The sequence below is a fragment of the Bos indicus genome, chromosome 1 (genome assembly GCF_029378745.1).
Source record: "Bos indicus isolate NIAB-ARS_2022 breed Sahiwal x Tharparkar chromosome 1, NIAB-ARS_B.indTharparkar_mat_pri_1.0, whole genome shotgun sequence".
Taxonomy (NCBI): Eukaryota; Metazoa; Chordata; class Mammalia; order Artiodactyla; family Bovidae; genus Bos; species Bos indicus.
In genome coordinates, this window is record NC_091760.1 from 111,441,772 (window position 1) to 111,454,364 (window position 12,593).

The 12,593-nt window shown below is 42.4% G+C and overlaps 1 non-coding gene across 1 annotated transcript; it reads right to left on the reverse strand.

Annotated features, from left to right (window-relative positions):
- Positions 1-10,111: 10,111 nt before the first annotated feature.
- On the reverse strand, positions 10,112-10,183 carry TRNAQ-CUG (transfer RNA glutamine (anticodon CUG)). Its single transcript has one exon. It is a non-coding gene; the product is annotated as a tRNA-Gln (tRNA).
- Positions 10,184-12,593: the final 2,410 nt, after the last annotated feature.

Here is a 12,593-nt window from a genome sequence, read left to right on the forward strand (position 1 = left end):
GCTGCTGCTGCAAAGTCGCTTCAGTCGTGTCCGACTCTGTGCCACCCCGTAGACGGCAGCCCACCAGGCTTCCCCGTCCCTGGGATTCTCCAGGCAAGAACACTGGAGTGGGTTGCCATTTCCTTCTCCAATGCATGAAAGTGAAAAGTCAAAGTGAAGTTGCTCAGTCATGTCCGACTCTAGCGACCCCGTGGACTGCAGCCTACCAGGCTCCTCTGTCCATGGGATTTTCTAGGCAAAAGTACTGGAGTGGGGTGCCATAGGTGTATTCAATAGATTCTTATAAATCTAGAAAGACAGAGTAGACTGACTGGTAGTTGCCTATAGCTGGAAGTAGGATGAGTGTGGTAAGTGTCTGCTAATGGGTACTGTGTTTCTTTTTGGGGTGTAGAAGTGTTAAGATCGATTGTGGTGATAGTCATACAACTCTCTGAACATACCAGAAACCACTGAGTTGTACACCTTTTTTTTTTTTTTTTTTTCCTTTTCTCTTTTGGCTACACCATACAGCATGCAGGATCTTAAGTTCTCCAATCAGGGATTGAACACATGGCCACTGAAGTAGAAGCATGGAGTCTTAACCACTGGACCACCAGGGAAGACCCTGAACTGTACACTTTAAATTGTAGTATGTGAATGATCTTAAGCTATCATTTTAATTACTAACACTCTCATAGCATAATCTAGGCAGGGTTCTAAGTGTTGTATACTGTTTATGTTAACTATTTGTTACCTTACCCAGTGAGTTAGGGACCATGATGGTCCCCAGAGGTGACTGTCCCACAGCCAGTAAGTGGAAGAGCTGCAATATGAACCCAGGATGACTGGCTCTGGCAGATATGCACTTAACTTCCACTCTACACTGTCCCAGCTTGGGAATCATCAAAAGATTTCATTTTAGACTTAAACCTCTGAGTTCTGATCTTGGCCCTGTTGCTTACCAGCCAAGCGATCCTGGACAAGTGACTGAAGTTAGTTTTTGCATATGTTAAATGGAGATGATAATATTGCATACCTCACAGGGCTGGTATTTAGTATAAGGACTATCTGTAGCAAGCCATTATTAACTGCAAGGTCCTTCTTTTTTGCAGTATTGTCACTGGTTTAAGACCGAAATGCAGCCCACAAATTGAAGCAGCAGGCAGCCTAACACTGTGGAGACTTGGAGAGTCGGCTTATTATTTGTGCAAGTATAGAATTTTCCACATAGAAATGGCCTGGTGAACTAGAGGTCTGGCATTCTAACTTTTACATATGTAACTTAAAATTAAAGGTTTAAATGACAATAAAAATACTTGCCACATGCATGAAGCATTTGAACTGTTAAGGATTTGCTTTTTATTGCATGAAAATAAGCAGAAGTGTGGGAAGGAAAGAAATGTGTCACTTCCCCAGCACTGACCTGCAAGGGCAGAGTGACCTTACAGGAGAAGAAAAACGCCAGTAATTTCCAAAATAATCTAATTTTAAATTTCTGGATTTTTCATTTCATCTTGTGGAGACGTACTTATTCTTGGAAGGAAAAATAAAAACCCCAACAACATTAGCAACAAATGAAGTTATATAAGTGTTGCTGGCAAATATACACTGCCCAGCACTACAGAGCTCATTTGCAAAGCCAGGAAGCAAATCAAAGTCCACCGTGGTTCTCTCAGTGCCCAGGATGTTTCTTTGAGCACAGTTTGTGACCAGAATTTTTTTTTTTATTCAGGAGGTGGCACAGTTTGCTGTGGTGTGATTCAGTCTCCTCTTTTATCGCCTATAACTTTCCTTCTAACACTCAACGGACCAGCTCCCCCCGCAGATTTCCACCCTGGGGAAAATGGACCAGCTGTGCAGGTCATCTTTGACTCCTCTTTACTCTTCCATGTCTGCTCTATGGGTCCATTTGGCAGGCCTCCTCCAAAATACATCATGAATCTTTTCACTTCTAACTCCTTTGCCACTACTAATCTAAGCTACCGACACCTCCTACTGGGGCTAGGTAATTATCTTCTAAATGTTCTGCCTCCACTGCGCTCCCTAGAATCACTCCTCCACAGAAAAACCAGAGAGGTATTTTATTTTATTATATTTATTTTTGGGGCCTCATGGGGTGGCTGGTGGGATCTTAGTTCCCCCATCAGAGATTGAAACTGTGCCCTTGGCAATGAAAACATCAAGTCCTACACTGGAAGTCCTAAGAGAGATATTTTAAAGCAGGACATTGGGTCAATGTCCTGCTTTAAATCTATCAAAACTCAGAATCCAAATTGACAGTTGGAATATGAAAACATATTCAATATCGTTAATCATCAGGGGAAGTAAAATTAAACCTACAGTGAAAGACTAATACACACCTGCCAGAATGACTAGAATTTTAAAAATTAAAAAGACTGACAATACCAAATATTGTTGAGGATGTAGAGGATGTGGAGGAACTAGGACTCTAGACACTGCTAGTGGAAGGAAAAATTGTTTGGTGATCTCTAAGGAAGCTAAATATATGCTTACCTACTGCTAAGTCACTTCAGTCGTGTCCGACTCTGTGCGACCCCATAGATGGCAGCCCACCAGACTCCCCCGTTCCTGGGATTCTCCAGGCAAGAACACTGGAGTGGGTTGCCATTTCCTTCTCCAATGCATAAAAGTGAAAAGTGAAAGTGAAGTCGCTCAGTCGTGTCCGACTCTTCCCAACCCCATGGACTGCAGCCTACCAGGCTCCTCTACCCATGGATTTTCCAGGCAAGAGTACTGGAGTAGGGTGCCATTGCCTTCTCCATGCTTACCTATTGACCTGGCAATTCCCCCCCTAGGTGTGTATGTATTGGTATATGTGTATGTGTGTGTGTATATATATATATATATATATATATATACACACACATCAAGGATTAATAAGTACATATGGCCACAATTGCACTCATCTCATATGCTAGTAAAGTAATGCTCAAAATTCTCCAAGCCAGCCTTCAGCAATATGTGAACCATGAACTTCCTGATGTTCCAGCTGGTTTTAGAAAAGGCAGAGGAACCAGAGATCAAATTGCCAACATCCGCTGGATCATGGAAAAAGCAAGAGAGTTCCAGAAAAACATCTATTTCTGCTTTATTGACTATGCCAAAGCCTTTGACTGTATGGATCACAATAAACTGTGGAAAATTCTGAAAGAGATGGGAATGCAAGACCACCTGATCTGCCTCTTGAGAAATTTGTATGCAGGTCAGGAAGCAACAGTTAGAACTGGACGTGGAACAACAGACTGGTTCCAAATAGGAAAAGGAGTACATCAAGGCTGTATATTGTTACCCTGTTTATTTAACTTCTATGCAGAGTACATCATGAGAAACGCTGGACTGGAAGAAACGCAAGCTGGAATCAAGATTGCCGGGAGAAATATCAGTAACCTCAGATATGCAGGTGACACCACCCTATGGCAGAAAGTGAAGAGGAACTCAAAAGCCTCTTGATGAAAGTGAAAGTGGAGAGTGAAACAGTTGGCTTAAAGCTCAACATTCAGAAAACGAAGATCATGGCATCCGGTCCCATCACTTCATGGGAAATAGATGGGGAAACAGTGGAAACAGTGTCAGACTTTATTTGCTTGGGCTCCAAAATCACTGCAGATGGTGACTGCAGCCATGAAATTAAAAGATGCTTACTCCTTGGAAGGAAAGTTATGACCAACCTAGATAGCATATTCAAAAGCAGAGACATTACTTTGCCAACAAATGTTCGTCTAGTCAAAGCTATGGTTTTTCCTGTGGTCATGTATGGATGTGAGAGTTGGACTGTGAAGAGGGCTGAGCGCCGAAGAATTGATGCTTTTGAACTGTGGTGTTGGAGAAGACTCTTGAGAGTCCCTTGGACTGCAAGGAGATCCAAGCAGTCCATTCTGAAGGAGATCAGCCCTGGGATTTCTTTGGAAGGAATGATGCTGAAGCTGAAACTCCAGTACTTTGGCCACCTCATGTGAAGAGTTGACTCATTGGAAAAGACTCTGATGCTGGGAGGGATTGGGGACAAGAGGAGAAGGGGACACCAGAGGATGAGATGGCTGGATGGCATCACTGACTCGATGGACGTGAGTCTGAGTGAACTCTGGGAGTTGGTGATGGACAGGGAGGCCTGGCGTGCTGCAATTCATGGGGTCGCAAAGAGTCGGACACGACTGAGCAACTGATCTGATCTGATGGCCACTAAAGGATGTTCAAGAATTCAACAGGGAATTCTCTGGTGGTTCAGTGGTTAGGGTTTGGTGCTTTCACTGTACCGAGGGTTTGATCCCTGGTTGGGAAACTAAGATCCCACAAGCCCACATGATGTAGCAAAAAGAAAAAGAAAAAAAAATTCTAGCAGCTTCATCTCTAATAGACATCATCTCTAATAAAACTCAGCAACAATCTAAATGTCCATCAACAGTACAATAGATAAAACATGATGTATTTATATAACAACGTGCCACAAGTAATATTAAAGTGTAGACTCCTGGCTCATGCAACTCTCTCAGATGACTCTCTCAGAAAGAGTCATCCATAAAAGGAGAGTCTCCATAAATGGAGACTGACAAAGGTTTGGGACTTCTCTGGTGGTCCAGTGGTTAGGTCTCTGCACTTCCACCTTAAGGGGCACAGGTTCCAAAGGATCGTGCATGCCATGGAGTATGACCAAAAAAAAAAGTTTGTACTGTATAATTTGATTGATAAGAAGTTCAAAAATAGGAGAAACTAGGACTTCCCTGGAGATCCTGTGGCTAAGATTCAGAGCTACCAATGCAGGGGGCCTAAATTCGATCGATCCCTGGTCAGGGAACTAGATCCCACTTGACACAACTGAAGATCCCATATGCCATAATTAAGACCCAACACAGACAAATAAATAGATTAAAAAAAAAAAAAGTAGAAAGCTAAGCTGCTGTGATAGAAGGCCAGTTGGTGGTCACTCGGTCTTTACCTTTGCTGGGGACTGGGCTGGAGGGACGGATAGATGGAGAAGTGGTGTGAAGCTAGCATCTGAGGTCTGGCAATGTTCTATATCTTTAGCTGGGTGGTTGTTTCATGAGTTGTATGTGTTGTCATCAAGTTGTACATTCTGTGCACCTTACGACATATATTTTACTTCAATTTGAAAGAGTCAATAGCACCCAATGCACTTACAGTGGAAGCTACATGCAATGTCACAGGCTAGCTCCTGCCCTCTCTCCTCACCTCATCCTTCAGGCCCCTTATTCTTCATGCTTCTCCACACCTGCTTTCTCGTTTCCCCTCAAACATGCTGCTTTATACCCGCTACTCCATTTTATTTTCTTCAAAGTCTCTATAGCATTTGAAATTATTTTATTTGACTACTTATACCCTGCCTTCCTCTCCTAGCAGATCAGCTACATGATGGTGGGGTCATTGTCTGCTTTACTAAAGCTTTAGCCCCAGTACTTACAATAGGGTGATTATCAGACTCAGGTATTTGTGGTATGCATCATGACATGGTCTTCAAATATCTGTAGAAAGTTACATTTTTGAGTATTCACAGTATCTTGATATTCTTAATATTTCAGATGGAAGATAGCTACTGTGGCCATTTTGCAAGTATCCTATATGACTAATGTATTCATTCCTTTCCTCTATAAATATTAATGAAATGCTCATTACAAGCAAAGTTGACTTAGCTAGTATCATGTGGTGATACAATGAGGGACAAGAGAGGGAGAGTAAAAAATACAGAAGACAGGAGCTGGAATTGAGGGATTATGTCTTAAAGTTGGAAGAATGTCACTGCTTCATGTGAGACTGAAGTGGTGTGGGTGGGGATATAGATGAATTTATTGGTAAGGAAGTAGAAAATTTTGAGAGTTCTTACTTAATGCCTTCTATTTCCTCTGAAGTTGGAAGCAACGTCATGTGCTGAAATAGAGAAGGGTAGGAGGAAGCTTAAGACACTGCAGTGGCTTTACATTCTTCCTTGCCCAGGGCACATGATCTTCAGTGTATCAGCACCTGCCCTGCCTCTCCCAGGGTGAAGGCTGCAGGATGGTGCCATGGTAAAGTAGGCAGGGAGGGAGCTATGGGTCTTCATACAATATAGCTGAAATGGAAAGTCAACAATGGAGGTGAAAGGCTGTGAGCCAGGAGGCAGGGGGAGATCCGTTCAATGGCTTTTGTAACATCTAGATCAAGATGGCAGAATGATCACACAGAGAAACTTCTTTCTTCTTCCAAGCACAGATAAAAACATTTTGAGAAATACAGACAATGATTTAAAAAAAATGGGGCTTTGGGGAAAGTGGTTAAGTCAGGAGGAAAATTACATTGTTCTAAATGTCTTGTCCAGGAGGAGGTTGGAGATATGGATTAGCTATTGACTTTGTTAGGGAAATATAAATTTAAGTTTGTTAAAACCACTAAGCAAAAACAAACAAACAAACAAAAAAACCCACTAAGCAATTAGAAATAGGATGTGTAACTTCCAAGCTTGTTGAATAAAAAGGAAAGAAATTAGGAAAACTTGACAATCCAAAAGAACAGAAAGGAAAAAAGAACAGTCTTTAATGACTTCCCTGGTGGTCCAGTGGTTAAGAATTCGCCTGCCAGTGCAGGGGATATGGGTTCGATCGCTGGTCTCGGAAGATTCCACATGCTGCGGGGAAACTAAGCCCAGGCACCACAACTACTGAGCCCGAAATCTGCAACTACTGAAGCTTGCATGCCTAGAGCCTGTGCTGCACAATGAGAAAACCCACTGCAATGAGAAGCCCACACACTGCAACGAAGACCCAGCACAGCAAAAAGTAAATAAATGAATTTTTAAAAAAGAAAGTCTTTATAAAATAGAAACTATAAAATGTCAAAGATAAGTTGATTACTAATCACAATGAAAAATATTTTAACTCACCTATAAAAAGATGGGACTCTTAGACTGGCTTTTTAAAAAAAATCCAGTTATCCATATGACTTACAAGTTATATACCTCAAAAAAGAATTATACAGAAAGATTTCAAGTAAAGGAATGGGAAAAAGATACATCCGGAAATCAGTACCCCAAAGAAGACTGGCTTAGCAATACTAATATCAGATAAAGTGGATGTTAAATTTAAAGTATTTCTGGGAACAAAGATCTCATACAGATTATGAAACTATTCACCAAGGTAGTATAAAAACCATAAATCTTTATGTCCTTAACAACACAGTTTTTATGGAAGATAGTGAAAACTGGCTCATTCAATACTACTTCAACCCTCTGCTTATTGTGCTAAAGAACACATTTCCCAGCTTCCCTTCTCTCTGTGACCAGGCTTCTGCCAACCAGAAATTTGGAAGGCGAAAGAAAATACTTAGTGGTCACAGTGTCCTTCAGGCAGGAGGGTGTTGGAGGGATTTGGTTCTTCAGCCTTGTTGGAACGGTTCGAAAATCCTGGCTTTACCATTGGCGGGGCCAAGTGTCAGGCAGCGACTGGCTGTGGCGTTTCTATAGGATGTTGGATATTTTTCCTGGCCATGCTACTCACAGGCTGGGTAACACCCAAGCTTGGCTCCCCAGCCTGGCTGAAATTCTGTAAGCTACCTCGTGCTGCTGCTGCTGCTGCTGCTAAGTCACTTCAGTCATGTCTGATTCTGTGCGACCCCATAGACGGCAGCCCACCAGGCTCCCCTGTCCCTGGGATTCTCCAGACAAGAACACTGGAGTGGGTTGCCATTTCCTTCTCCAATGCATGAAAGTGAAAAGTGAAAGTGAAGTCGCTCAGTCGTGTCCGACTCTTAGCGACCCCATGGACTACAGCCTACCAGGCTCCTCCGTGCATGGGATTCTCCAGGCAAGAGTACTGGAGTGGGGTGCCATCGCCTCCTCAAGCTACCTTGTATCCTGTAATAAATACCTTTCTGCTTAAACTGGCTGGATGTCATCCATATACCATCCTAGGGTGGCTTCCCTGGTGGCTCAGTGATAAAGAATCTGTCTGCAGTGAAGGAGATGTGAGTTCTGTCCCAGGGTTGGGAAGATCCCCTGGAGGAAAAAATGACAGCCCATTCCAGTATTCCTGCCCAGAAAATCTCATGGACAGAGAAGCCTGGCAGAGTACAGTCAGGAGTCAGTCACAACTGAGCACGCATGCTATGCTAGAGGCTTCACAGGTGGTGTAGTGGTAAAGAATCAGCCTGCCAGTGCATGAGATGCAGGAGACACAGGTTCCATCCCTGGGTCAGGAAGATCCCCTGGGGAAGCAAGGGGCAACCCACTCCAGTATTCTTGCCTGGAAAATTCCATGGACAAAGGAGCCTGGTGGGCTGTAGTCTATGACGCATGCATACTGTGCTGGGTATAAGCCCGAGCATTACCAGCACTTATGGGATTCTAACTTTGCTGGGGGAAGTGTGGCATTCTGGTGGATTTCCTAGAGCAGGTGACAGCTGTAGTGAGTTGAAGTGTGAGCTGGAATTCACCAGTGTGAGTGGAGACAAGAGCAGTAGGAGAGCTCAGATGGAGAAGGAACAGCAAGTGCAAAGTGGAGCCCAGGAGATGCAGCGCTCTAGTTAGTTCAAGGTTCTTAACTCAGGATAAGGAGTATGGAGTGAGGGAAAAAGAGAGAAAAGAACAGGGTGGCCAGGTCAGGGGAAAGTCACAAATGACCCTGGATGCCCATGTGAAGACTGCAGCAAAGTTCAAACTAGCTCACAGAGTTGTAGATTCTGGTAATCATTATCTTACTGCTATCCGCCCCCTCCACCCCGTTGTCCCCTGGGAGAAAGCCTATGTGTGGTAGAAGAGAATTTAGTTAAATAGGAAAAAGTAACAATGAAAAATGAGAGGGGAGAAAGAGAAAGAGAGGCCTGGGGGTTGATGGAGTAAGACAGGAAGGGACAGAGACAAGACAGACAGACAGACAGAGAGTTCTGGCAAAGACAAATCTTAGGAGTCCGCCTGCCAATGCTGGGTACATGAGTTTGAACCCTGGCCTGGGAAGCTTCTACATGCCACAGGGCAACTAGGCCCATGCGTGTCCTGGAGCCTGTGATCTGTGATCTGTGAGAAGCCCTCACACAGCAACGAAGACCCAGTGCAGCCCCAAAAATAAAAAAAATTAAAAGAAAAAAACAGGACAAATCTTAGGATTCAGGCTCTGGCCTCTTCACAGCTGCCCTAGTTCCTATACCCCTTCTGTCATCCAATCAAACACTGACAAATATACCAACTTACAATCGAGTTGCTTATAAGATTCATTTATATATATTTTAGTAAACATTTTTCCCCCTCTTCCTCTTGTTTTTCCTCTTCATTTTTGTTCATTTTGGTTATTATGTAAATTCAATGAAAAATTATATATTTTTATACAATAAAATATAGGTTATTTCCAACATGTCAAACACTCAGGAAGAATAACTACAGCTATAATGATCTTAATCAGTTTTATGAGGACTTGATATTAGGGAAACTACAGAAAGTCAAGCAAATGTGCTAAATGAAGATTTGAAAGAAAGAGCAGCTGACTAGATAGAAAGACTGAATTTTATGCAACTGTCAATTAAAAAAATATATACTTAAGTGGTTGCACCAGGTCTTTAGTTGCAGCATGCAGGATCTAGTTCCTTGGCCAGGGATTGAACCCAGGCCCCCTGCATTGGGAATGCAGAGTCTTAGCCACTGGGCCACCAGGAAAGTCCCACAGCTATTACTTCTTAACTTACAGTTTTGGTTGCAGTGTGTGGAGGGGGTGGCTGTTAGAGGGCTTCTTCCCTACTCCTTGGTTTACTGTGAGCAGACATTTTCCCGGTCTCTAGTTCCAAACTGTATAAAACTATAATTTGTTGTGATAAAGGTACCATGGAAGTTGCTGTGTGTTGGTTGCTCAGTTGTGTCCAACTCTTTGTGACCCCTTGGACTGTAGCCCGCCAGGCTCTTCTGTCCGTGGGATTCTCAAGGCAAGAATACTGGAGTGGGTAGCTATTCCTTTCTCCAGGGGATCTTCCTGACCCAGGGATCGAACCCGGGTCTCTCACATTGGAGGCAGATTCTTTGTCACTGAGCCACCAGGGAAACCCAAAGGACATGTTGCCTCCCTGTCAGGAATTGAACGCTGGTCTCCCCCGTGACTGGTGGGGATACTCACCACTACACTAATGAGGACGGCAAAACACAGGCAGGTTCCACTGAGACTTGAACTCAGATTGCTGGATTCAGAGTCCAGAGTGCTAACCATTACACCATGGAACTGCACACATCATGGAAGAGCATTATTTAATAAGTGATAGTAGAACAGTTGGTTACATACTAAGGAAAGATGTCAATGTTGATCCTTATTTTACATCTAAGACCATACCAAATCCAATATGGATTAAAGAGAGCAGAAAGTGCAAATCACATCAAAAAGACTAAAGGAAAAACACGACTTTGTATTAAGTTATCAGTGAAGTGCAAAGGAGTTTGGGAGTACTTTCTAAGCTTAAAAGTGTTAGAAGAAATGTTTTAAAAGAAGAGAATAAATGCACTTGATCACAGTGATTACAAACTTTCATACTGTCTGACTCCCCCAACTAATATATCCTTAACTTAGGAAAAATCTTGCATCCATATGAAAGACAACATATTACAATTGACCCCTCCCCCCCACACATGTTGTTCAAGGGCCAACTATATTATACAAAATGCTCATGCAAATAAAGCAAAATCAGTAGAAATATAATTTCTGAGCACCTAGCCCTGGTCAAGTCTATGCTGGAGAGTTTGCAAACATTCATTTAAGGTGGACATCCCCACTTGGTCCAGGAAGAACCTGAGGGTCAGAGGTGTGAAGGTTCTTGCCTATGTCACTCACCTCAGGAGCCATAAGCTGTTTTTGACCTGTCAGTCTTCTGATCCATCCGAGCTCCACCCAGTCAGGCTCACATTCACACCTTGATTTATTTCAAGGCCCTGGTCCAGGCCCAGGAGATGAATAGTCTCAGGTACTGAAGGTGTGGTCCCATTCCTCTTGCCAAGTGATCAGGTTTAGGAATGAACAAGTGCCAGATTCCCGCGATTAAGCTGAGAGGGAGAAATCTTCTAAGAAGTGTTTGGGAAATAATTTCTCACTCATGATAGATACTGCCTTTGTCTTTTTCACACTACCATTTTGTATTCCTACCAGGATTATCTGAAATTTAATCTGTTGTTCCATACCTTCACTGGGCCTTGGTATTGCCAGTTTATTGTTTGTTTTTTTGTTTCTTGTATTTTAGCAAATCTAATAGATGTTGGTGATGGACAGGGAGGCCTAGCGTGCTGTGATTCATGGGGTCGCAAAGATTTGGACATGACTGAGCGACTGAATTGAACTGAACTGAATAGATGTGTAGTGGTATTTTGTTGTGATTTTAAATTGTATTTCTCTGAATACTGCAAAAGCAAACAAACAATAACTAATGCAATACATATCCTAAAGAACAATTTTTATGAATTTAAATGTATTGATCTTTTTACTTACTAATTTCCCTTTTTTCTTTAAAATTACAAAATTCTTCCCCAGTGAGAAATCAGAAGAAAATTCAGCTACATTTCTAGGGTTGTGTATGGATGTGGTAACTAGAGATGCTATAGACATCTCATAATCACTAAAGGTGGGGCAAAGCCAAGTCTTTCCAGAGGAAAAGGTCAATCCTAATCATACTCCCCCTACCACCCCAACCAGAGGCTTTATTTGGGACTCTATCATAGGGCAGATAGTACATTTCCTTCTTTAGTACCATTGAGCTTGGGTCTTCCATTGCTTATCAAACGCCATGTAACATTTGGCAAGATATTACATCAGTGCATAAGAAAAGCATCAAAGTGTCATTACAGGGAGACATCTATTCCTTAGCCTTCCTCCCAAAATATTTTCAGCTGCATATTACATTTATTTTGAGGTATCTGTTGGGGGCTTGGGCTGGTGGCACACTCAGAGAGTGGAAGCACTGAGATTTGAAACCACACATACAATTCTAAATGAGAATATAGCCTATAAACACAGAGAAAAAAAAGGTTTAACCTCATAAGGAAACAAAGTAGACTAAACAAGAATGAGACTCCATTTTCAAAAATTATTACATGATTCAAAAAAGATTTAATGATAAGTATTGTCATACTTTGCTGGCATTTAAGAATGTAAATTTATCACATCTCAAAAATAGCAGCAGCAGCTATCATTTATTGAGTACTTACTACATAACAGATACTATACAAAGCAAGAAAATTAACCCTTAAAACAAACTAATAAAATAGATATTGTTATTTTCAGTTTAAAAATAAGGCTTAGGACTTTCCTGGTGGTACAGTGGTTGAGAATCTGCCTGCCAACGCAGGGTACATGGGTTCAATCCCTGGTCCGGAAAGATTTCACATGACGCAGAACAACTAGGCCAGTTCACCGCAATTACTGAGCCTGTGCTCTAGAGCCTGGGAGCCACAACTGCTGAGCCAGCGTGCTGCAACTACTGAAGCCTGGGTGCCTAGAGCCTCTGCTCTGCAACAAGAGAAGCCTGAACATCGCAACTAGAGTAGCCCCTGCTCATCGTAACTAGCGAAAACCCACAAAGTAGGGAAGACTGAGCACAACCAAAAATAAAATAAAATAAAATAAAGATAAGGTTTAGAGAGACCTCCTGAC